Below are 14,888 nucleotides of genomic sequence, written 5' to 3'. Positions count from 1 at the left end.
GAATTCTGCAAGACATTTAGAGAGGAACTACTGCCACTACTGTTTAAACTCTTCAATGAAATTGAAAGGGAAGCAATACTCCTGAATTCATTCCTGGAAGCAAGCATCACCTTGATCCCCAAAGCAGAGAAAGACCTAACCGAAAAAGAGAACTATAGGGCAATCACACTAATGAGCATATATGAAAAATTCCTTACTAAGATACTGGCAAATAGAATGCAGAAGATCAAGAAGATCATACACCCTGATCAAGTGGAATTCATCCCAGGGATGCAGGGATGGGTCAACATACGCTAATCAAAAATGTAATACACTATATCAATAGAGCCAGGGACTAAAACCATATGATCATCTCAATAGATGCAGAAAAAGCATTTGACAAAATCCAACATGCATTTATGATAAAAACCCTACAAAAAATTGGACTGGACGGTCTCGACCTCAATCTGATAAAAGCCATCTATGAAAAACCAACAGCCAATATCATACTGAATGGTCAAAAACTGAAATCCTTCCCACTAAAATCAGGAACAAGACAAGGATGTCCACTATCACCATTCCTGTTCAATATAGTCTTGGAAACAGCCACAGCAATGAGACAAGAGAAAAAAATAAAAGGAATAAAGATAGTAAATGAAGAGGTCAAATTATTATTTGCAAATGACATGATACTCCATATAGAAGACCCCAAGAGCTCCATCAAAAGTCTTTTAGACTTAATAACCAAATTCAGTAAGGTAGCTGGATAAAAGATCAACACACAAAAGTCAATAGCTTTCCTCTACACTAACAACAGACTCACTAAGAGAGAAATAGGGCAAAGGGTTCCTTTCACAATAGCATCCAAAAAACTGAAATATCTAGGAATCAACCTAGCAAAAAAAATCAAAGACCTCTTCTCTGAAAATTATAGCACTCTGAAAAGAGATATTGAAGAAGATATCAGAAAATGGAAAGACATCCCTTGCTCCTGGGTAGGAAGGATCAACATAGTGAAAATAGCCATACTTCCAAAACTGCTATATAGATTCAATGCAATCCCAATTGAAATTCTAGCAGCATACTTCACAGACCTTGAAAAAACAATCAAAAAATTCATTTGGAACAAGAAGAGACCTAAAATAGCAAAAGCAATTCTAGGCAACAGAAACATGGCAGAGGGTATCACAATCTCCAATTTGAAACTATACTACAAAGCTACTGTGATAAAAACAGCATGGTACTGGCAAAGAAACAGACCTGAGGACCAGTGGAACAGATTAGAAGATGCAGAAACAAGTCCAGACACACTCAGCTACCACATCTTTGACAAAAGAGCCAACCACCCTCATTGGAGGAAAGATAGCCTCTTTAATAAGTGATGCTAGAAAAATTGGTTTTCAACTTGCCAAATATTAAAACTAGATCTATATCTCTCACCATGCACTAAACTAAAATTGAAATTGATTGAAGATAGAAATATTAAGATAGAAATGGTGAACCAGCTGGAACAGAGGTTAGGTAGTACTGTTGAAGACAGTGGTGTAGGAAAAGATTTTAGGAACAAAACCTCTGTTGCCTGTGAACTAGCACAAACAATTAACAAGTGGTATCTCTTCATGTTAAAAAGCTTCTGCACAGCAAGAGAAACCACCAACAGTCTGAAGAGACAATCCACAATGTGGGAAAAAGCTTTCCCTTGCTGTTCCTAAGAGAAAGGTCTATTATCTAGAATGTATAAAGAACTTAAAAAAATCAGACCTCCCAAATTTAAAGACCCAATCCAAAAATGGGCATCTGAAATGAACAGACATTTCTCAGACAAAGAAGTAGTAATGGCAAATAATCATATGTAAAAATGTTCAACATCACTTGTCATTCGAGAGATGCAAATGAAAACCATGCTGAGATTCCTCCTCACCCCAGAAAGAATGGCTATTATCAAGAAATCAACCAATATCAAATGCTGGCGGGGCTGTGGGGAAAGAGGAACACTGCTCCACTGCTGGTGGGAGTGTAGGCTGGGGCATCCACTGTGGAAATCAATATGGAGATACCTCAAATAACTAGGACTGGAAGTCCCACTTGACCCAGTTATTCCCTGCTGGGTATGTTCCCCAAAGATTTAAAAAAATCATACCACAATGATATATGTGCACCCATGTCCATAGCAGCATAATTTGTGTTAGCTACACCTTGGCAGCAGCCCAATTGCCCATCAACTGGAGACTAGATAAAGAAAATGTGTTTTTTTAAATAAAATGGAGTACTACTCAGCCATTAAAGATGATGAAAAGAGATTTAAGAAAAAAGAGAGACTGGAAAAGAATTTTCTGAACCCTCTTAAAGAGACTTCCAAATTGACTTGACAATCCTGCTCACCTTCCCAAACCCTATTTTGGAGGATGATGAGTCAAAAATATACTGTTTCTTCCACTTTCCCACAGACACATGGTTCACTTGTATATTCCATGTTCTCCCCCACCACCATAACCTGTGTTGTGTGTAGTTTACATGGAATCCATCCATGCTAACCTCATCACAACTAAGTCTATGTGGAGATGTGGATCAGCTCTCTCCCTGCCTTTGAATATTTCTATGCCCTGTGATGTCAATTCACCTATTGGTTACTACCAGGGAATGTTTCTATCTCACATTCTTTTCCCAGTTTTCTCTTAGTTTCCATTAGTTTTGTGTATGTGTCCATGAAATCACTTGCTTCAGCTTATGAAGACTGCAGTGAATAAACGTGTTCAAATCGGTATCCCAATCTCATGCACAATCTGTGGAGCCTATTCAAATAGGTGTGTTACCCGGGCTTGGAGGTTACAGCTTAGGAGAGATGGGGCAGGTGTTCATGTGCCACAAGTTATTGGGGGGTCATTGCCTGTAGGAAAAAATTTGAAGAAGCTGGTTTCCACAGTGGCTTGACTAATATCCACCCTAAGACCAATAATGTAACACAGCAGGTATGGATTCAAGTAATTATTGAACACTGACTTTATGTTTATGTCAAATATAACAAGATTATATATGGAACCCCAGATTAGAAAAAAAGTAAAATTACATATTAACAATAAGAAATTTAAGAAGCAACAGTTACAAACTAAATAAATGCTCCTAAAACATATCAGTTTCTGTAGCATTGTCATAGGGTAATGATTCATTACACAGCATTTCAGAATTGGAAATTACACATTGTATAAATATTGTACATACAATTTAATAAAATTTACAAGAACATTTTTTCCCAAATATCTTGATAGAACCAATGTCATCTAAATAAAAATTCAAGGATTTTAAGCAGAAAGTGGGAAGCCATTTATAACATTCACACAAAAAATGCAAAGAATCTTGAATAGCCAAAGATAACTTTTTAACACGGAACAAAATTGGAGGAGTTGCCCCACTTCATCAAGCATTGTGAACTAACAGCAATCAAGACAGTGAGACAGCTCTAGAACTGCATCAGTGGAACAGAATGAAGTCCAGGATCAAATCCACCATGAGGTAGGCATGGCGGAAATGACAGGCCGTGCTGTTCCTGAGAGAGACACTGCCGTCCCACGTACACCACCTTTCCCCAGCCAGGTACCAATCAGTGCACTGGAGCAGAGAGACAGCATCCTCTTTGCCTGTGGGACCAAATGCTCAGGGAGAAATTGTCTTTGGTACTCAGGCCTGAGCCTTTTCTTGTCTGCCACATCTGGCTGCCAAGGACCAATCTCTCCATAAACCAATCCTACAGGACCCACCATCATCCCTTCTCACACGCGTGCCTCTTCACTTTGTCCCCCTTCATAATCAGAGAAGATGCACATCCACCTCTGTTGGGAGCAATGCTACATAATTCTAGGGAAAATTCATTTGAGTAGGCCTAGTTCTCCTGCCTACAGGCCAGCTATAACATTCCAAGACATAATTCCATTTTGGCCTCAGGTCACAAGGGAGATCTCAATGATCCCATGACGCTGTAATGCTCCAGGACAAGACCACACCTGCAGAAGACACCCTGGGAAGAACCAAATCTTCATCTGTGTAGTTCCTGGGAGGAACTAAATCTTCATCTGTATAGTTCCTCATTGTTCTTAGATTTCTGCCGCCCCCACCCAGTCTTTTGTTACACCTTGTTCATCCCAATGTGATACTGAAATCTACATATTCATTTGCTACATTTGTTTCTCCTGATGTACTAAATAAAAGGTGCTCCAAGCTAGGGCTTCTTGTCTTTGCCGCCCAGAGCAGCACTGATCAGACCCAAAGCTCAGCTTCTTCTCAGTCTCATTTGTCTACCTTTCCTGTAATTCGCCGTGTGCTGCTGTGGCTCACAGGAGACTAGGACTCACTGCAGAGGTTCTGGTAATGTCCCCTTCCCCTGTTCCCTACACATCTCCTCTGAAGAGGCTGGTTTTATTCTCACCACACTTGCATACCTGTTGGGATAAACCTCACAGTTTACACTGTTGCCCATTTCCCAGGGCCCTGCAGATCCCTGGGACAGTCCTGAGTTCTCTGGTCTCACTCATGTCACCATCTATGCATGTCTTCACTTCAGTTCATAGAGTTCCCCACTCTCAGTTGCTCCTGCTCTGGCTCATGTTGAGAGTGTTTCTCTTTCAAGCTGTTGGAAATGGCCGAGCTGTGTTGGTTGTCTTTCTTTCTCGGGTTTTCTGGAAGAGGTGGCTGCCATCGGGAGGTTTATTTCTAAGAGCTCCTAGTTGGGGGAAGATGGTAGAGGAACAGTGGGAACAGAGGCTTCACTTGAAAGGGTGGCATTTGAGAGCAGGGGAGGAGCCTTTGAGAGACAATGCAGGGGAAAACCAGGAAGTGCTTGTACGGGTCTGCTCAGCTCGTGTGTAGACTAGTTTTGAGAAAGAGGTCTTCTACTAATTCTCCTTGTGTTCTTGTCCTGTGTTGTTCATTATCCATTCCATTTAATGGTAGCTTTCTTTCTATCTCCTGTGTCTGAGTCACTTTTTATTCTAACGGAGACCTCCTGACCTCCTTTTCTACACCTGCCCAGGACAGTAAGTGATCACAGGTGGATAATGAAAATTATAGGATAGAAGGGACTGTTTCATAGAGACTGGTTGTGAAACAATTGGATGTTCATATGCAAAAAGTAAATTACAATCTACACGATATTTATCAATATCTATATCCAGGTATTTAAATATTTCTATTTCCTTAGATTTGCTGCAGGTGGGAGAAAATGCCAATCAATTGTAATTCAAAGCAGGAGAGGTGTGTTTTGGCTCAAAGTTTTCAGATAATTCAGTGTATGCTTTGTAGAATACATGTATTTTGTGGTCACTCCCCAAGTGACTTTCCCCTTCCTACCAGACAAACCAGCAAACATCAAGCTTTCAGGGTAACTCTCATATTTACACTGTAACTTTCCTGGCCTGACACCTAAAAGGCTCATGTGCATATCTTTACTCAAAATGAAATTAGTCCATCTCTAAGAGTGGCCAGGCTTAATAGTTCCATTATAGTACAACATTCCAAATCCAAATTCTGTCCTTAAAAGTCCATGTAAACACCGATCTCTTCCGAAAATAATAAAGAATATGAATATTTGGATATTCAAATGGGAGGGGTTCAAGGGAGGAGAGAGAGGTGAAGGGAAAAGGAAAAAAGAATGGAAGGAAAAAATGGAAACAAAGCTTGTGTAAATGGGGAGGGGAAGAAGAGGTGAAGGGAGGGAAGAGGATTGGGAATAAAGACTTGAGATATGTTATGTATAGGTACAAATTCGTTATGATGAAAATGATCAATATGTATGACAAATATGTACTAATAAAAAGAATGAAGTTTTTAAAAATCCAAAAGAAATTATAATCTTTCTAATATACAGGAGCACATGGTAAGCATTTCCATTTCAAAACGGAGGAATGGGGAGAGACTGCAATTACAGCGATACAAGACTGAGTCTCAGCATGGCAAACTCTAAGTCCCATTGATCCATGTCCAGCAGCCAGGGCAGGGTATGGTGAGATGTGAGCTACAAACTGCTTAGACAGCCCTGGCCCTATGAATATTCCAGATGCAGCTCACATGGCCTTTTGCTTGGGCTGGCTCCCCTCTGTGCTGTGGTTTCCTCCAAATGAAAGTCGATGTAGTTGGCAATTCCAGCTTCCTGGGACCCTTATAGCAACTTTCCATTAGCTCTCAGAGCTTCATATACAGCTGTCACATAAGCTCTGACCACTGACTGTGACCCTGTCACACGTTTTCCTAAGATTTGTGTTGAAGCCTCTCAGTCTCCATCTCTCTTACATTCTGCATGCCTGAAAACCCAGTACCATGTGAATAACAAAAGGATTGTTCATCATCTTGTGCAGAAGCCAGACCCCCTTGACACATGGCTGCAGTGGCCACTGGGAGTCTGCCTGGCTGAACTCAGGGATACACTCCCCTAGGTGGCCCTGAAGAAGTGGCCTTGAGAGTCCCAAGGACTCTGTTCAAATGAAAGTTTAACACTGTTATACCCTTGATTTTGTAACAGATGAAGACTTGGTCATTTCTTATATGCCACTGAGGCATTTTTCTTCATCTTCATGTACAGCTTCCATGGCTTCTTTAAAATGCTTACCTTTCAGCAACCATTTTCTCTTTGCCCTCAGCTTTACAAGTGCTTCTTTCTGGTAAAACACTGGATAATCCAAATCATTCAGCTTTGCCATTGCCTCATGAAACTCACTGTAGATTTTGCTACTGGCATTCACCAATAAACAAGCAGTTTGATGTGATATTTTAAAACATGGACACAGTGCACTCTAATCAAATGACACAACCTGATCATTGGCTAACCTTGTAATTTCCATTGCCAAAGTAATTAGTCCATTGCCATTAGTTTCAGTCCCCCATAAAGTTTCTAGAGAAGGACAAAAAACAGGCAAAATTTTTGCCACAGCATAACATATATGGCATTTAGTACAACTGCCAATTGACGACTGTTCCCCACTGAAAACCCCTGAGCCTGGCCCTTAATGTAACCTCACCTATCAGCTTTTGGTTCTTCTGACCTCTGACCAGTTTTGCACAATAAACACTGTTCACAAAATTCTAGGGCTTCACTAGTCTGCATCTCCAAACCTTGCAAGATTTCCTCCTACAAACCACTTCTTAACCTTTTGGACAACATAGTAAGATTCAGTCATAGCAACAGCCCTAGTCCTGATACCAATTTTCTATATTGGTCACTTTCCTGTCACTGGAACTATATGGAGAACACTTGCTACTTAAAGGAGGAGCAGTTTGTTTGACTCACAAATTCAGTGAATTCAGTTCATGGTCAGCCTATGCAAGGAAAGAAATGGCATAGCACAGTAGCACTGGCATAGCACAATGGCACAGCAAAGGGAAGGTGGTCATGCCATAGCAGCAAAAAAAGGAGACAAGCGAGGAGCCAGGGATGAGAATGCACCCTCCACATACCCAAGTGACAACTCCTTTATCCAGTACACAATTCTAAATGGGAGATAGTAGTAGGACATTTTAGATTTAAACCATAACAATCTCTCTCTAGAAAGGAACAAAAATTGCAAGAGACATATAGAGTCAGATCTTGTGATTGTGGCATCTGATACATCTGAAATCTGTAGGGCAGGCTAGCACTTTGGTAACTCACAGCATTTCTTCATTTTTCTCAACAATTTATATTTTAGTTTTCTTTAACATCTATAAGTTATACACGTTAGTGGAGTTTGCTGTGATATTTTAAACATGGATACAGTGTACTCTAATCCATCCATGCTTTATCCATTTCCCATATATACTTTTAAATCTCTAGGAATCATTATTGTACATTTAAGTTGACTATTTCTACACTTCCATATATGAGGGATCACATGCATTACTTCACTTTATACATCTGCCTTGTTTCACTTCACATAATGAACTCTAGTCCAAGCAACTGAAGCTAACAAAAATGTATAAAGTTTACAGTTTTAGTTTACAGAAGTTAAATCCTAGCAAAATATAAAAAGAACCCTAACAAGATGTATAAGATCTTTGTAGATACAGCTATAAAATTCTGCTTACATTTTCTGGTCAAAATATTCTGGTACATTGTCTCAGTTACTTTTCTGATATCTGAGACAAAATACCTAACATGCAAAGTTAAAGGAGGAAAGGTTTACTTGAGCTCATAGTTTGTGGAAGTTTGAGTCCATAGTCCACGGGCTCCCAGTCAGTGTGTCATGGCAGAGGGGCACCACAGAGAAAAAATAGTCCAGGCAAGCAGCCAGAAGACAGAAAAGCAGCAAAAGCAGCAGCAGCAGCAGCAGCAGCAGCAGCAGTGGCAGCAGCAGTAGCAACACCCTGCCTTTCCCTTTCATCTTTTCCAAGCTACCCCCTTTTGCGGGGGTGCCACAGAAACCCAGGGTGGGCCTTGCCATTATCCATACCCATAACTCTGCTAAACCAATCAGTGAAGTAATTTAGTATTCATGCACCCTTAATCCCACATCTGTAATCCCAGCATCACGAACCCTAGATCAAATAACCTCTGAAAAACTCCACCTATGATGTCATGAAGCTTTGGGGGACATCTAGATATGAGCCATAATATTCAGCTCTGGTCCTCCAAATATTCATGTGCATCCCTTTATGCAAAAGGCATTTAGTTCATGTCTAAGAGTTGCCCAAGTCTTAATAGTTTCAGCTTTGCTGAAAAATCCAAGTCTAAACTCTCCTCTGAGATTTAAGGCAAACTCTTAGCTGCAAAGTCCAGTACAAATGAAAAAGAAAAAGTTAAACACTTCCAATGTGCAGTGGCAAAAGATAAACAGTCCCATTCCAAAAGGTACAAATAGGGGGATAGAAAGAACAGGGCCAAAGAAAGTCCAAAATCCTGCAGAGCAAATATTAAGTCCTGTAGTTCCATGTCCAACATCTAGGGTAATCTGTGGCAAGATGTGAACTCTAAAGGGCTTGGGTGACTCCGGCCCTACAGCACTGCAGATGGTTACAGCACTCACAGCTTCTCTCTTGGATCGGCTTTGATCACTTCTTGGAGCTTTCCTCAGATGATCTTTGTTCTTGGCTTCTCCAACCTTGTGGGGTCTCCACTGCACTTTCAGCTTAACACTCACAGCTTTACAAATGGCCCTCTCAGGAGCACACTGCCTGGCCTCCTAGGTGTTCTTCTAAAATCTGGATGGAAACCTTCCTAAACCATAACTCTTGCATTCTGCTTGCACCTAAAATCAGCACCACATTCATGACGCCAAGGTATGCTGCCAGCAGGAGCAATAGGCAAACTTGCTTCTCTCTTGGATGTAGGGGTGGACTGCCTGGATTGCTGAGAACTATGAACCCATTTGGGAGGAAAATTTTCTCTAGGAGGCCTGAGGAGCAGTTTCACTTCCTCTCCCAGGTTCTCTGGGACAGGACCTCCAGCAAGACAGGAGCCTACGAGATGCTAGAGCTCCACCCAAAGAGTAGACCTGTAATCAGCTTTTGTGAGAGCTTTGAAGGATGTGGTTCTCAGTGGAATCTGCTCATAGTATTCTTCTATTCCACAGGACTGTCTTCTAGACATTGAGCTGTGGCTCACTGTCCATTACAAGAGTCATCATAGCTGGATCTCCAAAATACTAGCAGCTTCAAGAAGACCCTGAGGACCAAAGTGAGACACAAGGCTTGGTGGGTTTCATGTGCTGTGTAGGAGGAGGTCTCCTTTTAGGTTCCCTCTCATTGCCATTCCTCCTTATTATTTTATTATCTTCCTTCTGTTTTCTGATTCCAGGCACCACAGAGGCAGTTTCTGCTGCTGGAATTCTTAGTCCTTCTCGCTGTCCCCAAAGAGGCTTCTCTTCCCACCCTGTCGAGCCCGCCACCTGATGGAGCCAATCCCATGTGGACTCCAGCAGGCAAAAAGGGAAGGGTTCAGTCCCCTCTCAGGTCCTACTGACACTATGTCCTTGATTAATGATGTCATTGATGCTAAGGTGGCTGAATTGGTGGAGTTACTGTTGCTTAATTTACTAATGAAGGAGCTGACCACAAAAGCAGAAATTCTGGTTACTGTGAGCTGTGATCTTCCAGAAAGTCTCTGAGTGCATGTAGCTGCACTTTGGCATTGATGTGAAGGAGGTGGACTCATGCAGAGAGCAGCAAAGAGAGAAATTGGAGCCATGGCAGGTTGGGGTTTGGGGAAACTGCAGTTCCTTCTTTGGTAGTTAACTACTGCATGGTGACCAAGGCTAGACACTCAGCTGAGGTATCTTGGGGTGAAAATGGACAAATACTTTCAGCTGTTTTGTTTGGTTCATGAATGAAGCAGAGAAGAATGTCCACTTGGGTCAGATATGGGACATGTCCTAAGCTCATGTCCCATTGCAGGTGGAGATAACTCAAGAATTAAGTCATTTATATCCATCATCTGTAAGAGGTTCCTGGGAAATACAATGATATTTCTTTGAGGTTGTGTCCAGAAAGCTCCAGTCTGACCCATTTTCCTGTCCTGAGAAAGCTAGAGGAAGTCCATTGGGGCATTATACTTAGGTTACCTTTATTGTCACTGGAAATGCTCTGAAAAGGAGCTAGGTGTTGGGAGGAATGAAAGTAGTGCTTAGAGTGAAAAATGAGTGGGGGAAAAAGCTTACCTGCTACCCCATGCTTGTGCCCTCTTGCCAGAGTAAAACCTTGCCTTGTAGAGCTCTCTTGCCCCTTTCTGAATGCATTCTTTCCAGCACCAACAATTTGAGTCGGGGGCGGGGGTTATTTCCGCAAAAGAGAACTGTGTTTTTCTTCATGGAGGCAGAAAACGCAGGTATTTGTAGGCTCCACATTTTGAATCAGCATGTGAAACTCTCTTCACCTCTCATACATAACACTCTAATCCCTGGGACCCGTGAATGTGACCTCATATGGCAATTGGGATTATGCAGATGTAATCAACAACAAGGAGATATGGAAATTTTTAGGAACTGTGAGAGTGATGCTGGATATAGTCACAGGAGTCCTTAAAGCAAGGAAATGGAGAGAGATTAGAAATACATAGCAAATGGAAAGCTGGGCAAGGGCTCCAACACAGCTCCATCTAGAGCTCTACTACTGCCAATTTTAGCACTATAAGACTCATTTGGACTTTTGGCCTCTAGAATTTTAAAAGAAAATAAATTTATACAATTTTAATGTCCTGGTTAAGATGCAGAGAAAAAGAAATTCTGGCACAAATTTGGTGGAAATATTAATCAATACAGCCATTGTGGAAAATGCTATGCAGGTTCCTAAAAAAATGAAGCATAGAACTCTGTATCACCCAGTTAGCTCCCCTTGGGGTATACACCCACAGGAAATGGAAACAGTGTGTTGAAGAAGCATCTGCACCCCAAGGTCACTGCAGAGCTGTTCACAGTAGCTGAGGTGTGGAAGCGTACTGAGTGTCCTTCCACTAATGGGTGGATAAAGAAACGTGGCAGAGACACACCGTGGAAGACACTCGCCCATAGGAGATGAGGTCCTGTCATTTGCAGCAGCATGGATGAAACCAGCCTCATGATAACTGAAACCATCCAGGCACAGAAAGACCAGTACCACATGGTCACACTCATATGTGGAATCTAAAATGATTAATCTCACAGAACGCGAGAGTGTGATGGTGGATTTGAGAGGGTAGAGACCTTGGACGGTGTGGGCTGGGGTGAAGTAGGTCAATATCTGCTAAGCTAGATAGCACAATTAAATCCCAGAGTTCTCTTACATAGAAGTGAGACTATATAGCATATTTTTTATAATATACATGCTTCAAGAAAAGTTTTTGAATGTTTTTTTCCATAAAGAAATAATAAACACTTGAGTAACTTTATATAATTAATGTAATTTATAAATTACAAAATGTATACATACATTGAAACAATACATGGTATTCCACAAATAGGTACAATTTTCGTATATCAGTTAAAATTTAAAGAAAACATTTTGCTCTTTTATGCCAGAATGTTTTTGGCAATTTGTTACATTGACAACAGGAAAATAATACAATCTACAGATGATCTGTGCTTAGTTCCTTTACAAAAAAAAAAAAGGTGAAATAATTCCACATCAATCCTTCTTCAACAGAGAACAGAGAATAATTTTCATCTGGATTCACACTGTTCTCTGAAGCCATACATATTTACACTTTAAATGACGAGTGCTTGTTAAATGCCTAAAGCTGGCTGTGGTAGACCAGAGACTGAGGCCGGAAGGTCACATGAGACTAGGGGTTCAGGGCCAGCCTGAGACACTCAGCCAAACTCCATCTCATACAAAGTTCAGATGGATGTCTGGTATGCATGGACTGGTATGCATGAGTCACGCTGCTGGGACCTCTGCTACACAAAAGAAATGAAAAGCTGGTCATATCAGTTGGAAGTTGGAATAAAAAAACACATAACAACCAAATGTGCACCCTTCACCCCCTCCCCTCCCACTTCCCCTACCCCTTTGGACCTTTTCTTCCTATTTCAAATTATCAATTATTCATTTTAATCATTTTAATCCTTATTTACACTTTCAGTTTCTCACACTAGAGAAAGTATTCAGTATTTCCGCATGTGTGTCCTATTTATTTCACTTAAGAGTATGGCCTCAGTATGCACCCTTTTAGATATAAATGTCTCTAGTTTCTCATTCTTTATGGCTGAGTAGTACTCCATAGGGAATGGGGAAAAATAAGAACCAAGATACATCATGTACAGGTATAAGCACCCAATGATAAATGTAAACATATTGTATACCTAAAATGTACCAATAAAATGATTTAAGCAAAAAAAATCAAATGTGTATCTCTTTTCCTCTTAGCTTTTCATCTATTATTAGGACACATTTTACTCCTTCATGTTAAGGACTTCACCATGCACTGTTATTACTTTAACTTCAAACAATTATCATTTAAACCCATTGGCCCACTAAGGAAATCGTCTTTATACTTACGCATGTAAGTTGCAATTTCTGGTGCTGTTTGTAGCTTTATGTAGATACAGATTTCTCTGGGGTTGTTTTCTGTCTGCTGAAGGAGTTATTTGGCATAATACACAACAGTTGTTAGTTGTTTCTAAAAATTACTTAATTACATCTTTGTTTTGCAATGTACTTTTACTGAGTATAGAATTATAGGCAGATATCTTCATTTCTCTTTCAGTATTTTACAGCTATTACTCCTCTCTACTTAGGTTTTCACTATTTTTGATGAGACATATGCTGTCATCTTAATGTTCATTTCAATATAATTATTTTTCCTTCTGTTTAGTTTTAAGACTTTCTCCTTATCATTGATTTTAAGCAATTTTATTATTGAATGTCACATAATTTTCTTCATGTTGTTTTTGGTGGAGATTCTTTTATTTTCTTGCATCTGTTTACATTTTATATGTTTCAACAAATATGGATAATTTTGATTTAGTATTTCTTTAAATATGTTTTGATCCTCCTTTTTTTCCTCTCCTCCAATGGCCCTCAAATACCATATACTGGGGCACTGGACATTGAGCCATAGCTCACAAATGACTAGTCATTATTTTCTCCTTTTTTCTGTTTCTCTGTTATATTCTAGGACATTTCTCTTGCTGTATCTTCAAGATCATTGTTTTTCAGTCATATACAATTTGTCGCTTCTGGACTCTATTTTAATTTTTCAAATCAGAAATTGTATTTTTCATATTTCAAAGATTTTAGAGGGATTTCTATATCTTCCCTGGCTCTATTTTATAGGTTTACTTTAATTCTTAGTTTTTAAAACACAAAATTCAGTTTCAGTCATTCTTTTATTATCCTTCTCTGCTATTATCAGTTTCATTGGTGTCTTGAATGACATCACATTATTTTCCTTCCAATTATTATTCATGATACTGCATTGCTTCTTTGAACACCTGCTAATTTTGATCAGATGATGAACATTGTGAATTTAACCTTGTTAAGTGCTAGGTATTTTTACCTCTATAATAAATATTCTTGAGCTGGATTCTGGGACATAGTTCAGTTACTTGGAAAGAGTAAGATCCTTTGAGTCTTCACTTAGGTTTAATGTTACGTGAGATCCGAACTGTGCTTGACTTCTGGTCAATGTTTCTTCACCACTGAGACATAACCCCTCTGAGTACTCCAGCCCAGTGCCCTAACAATGGTGAGGTTTGCCCCTTACCTGATGGGTACAGGAATGAACCCCAGCCCTTTGGGAGCTCAGGAGATTCCTCTGTGCACCTCTCTCTTTTTCGGCATTCCACACTGCAAGCTCCAACCATCTCCATCTTCCTGGTCTCCAAGTTCAATATCTTCAATACATAGGTAAATCAGGCTCCTCCTCTATGCCCTGTGAGGTGCAATCTGTCCTCAGGAAGCAATCCGGAGGCCATTATAGGGCTTGCCTCTTTTGTCTTATGTCTGCCAGAAATTATCATCTTTTGTTCCCTAATGTCCAATAAGTTGAAAAAATTTCAAAAAGCTGCCTTTTATTTTTAGTTTTTCAAGACAAATGTATAAATTTGGTTCCTATTAATTTATCTTGGCAAGAAGCAAAAGTTACATGCTCCAAAATTAAAGCATAAATATTTTTGCCATGACAAATTCCCCAACATTGCAAATGTATTTAAATTGTAACCAGCATTCAAAGACTGTGAAACTCATACATATAGACACACACACACACATATATATATATATATATATATATATATATATATATATATAGACACATATATATAGACACGCATTAGCTTTCTTGTTGCTGGGGCCACAATAGCTGCCTGCCAGATTTAAAAGAGGAGAGTTTTAATTTGGCTATGTTGTCAGGTGATTCAGTCCCTGGTTGTTGCATCCCAGGCAGGACAATCAAGGTAGGACTGTATGGCAGAGAAAAAATTCTTAGCTCCTGCAGGCTGCAAGCAGAGTAGGGAACAGCACCAGAGAAGGCTAAGGAA

This window comes from Heterocephalus glaber, unplaced genomic scaffold (assembly GCF_053883595.1).
Source record: "Heterocephalus glaber isolate CG9 unplaced genomic scaffold, H.glaber_assembly_v1.0 deba00001762, whole genome shotgun sequence".
NCBI lineage: Eukaryota > Metazoa > Chordata > Mammalia > Rodentia > Bathyergidae > Heterocephalus > Heterocephalus glaber.
Note: the sequence above shows the minus strand (reverse complement) of the source record.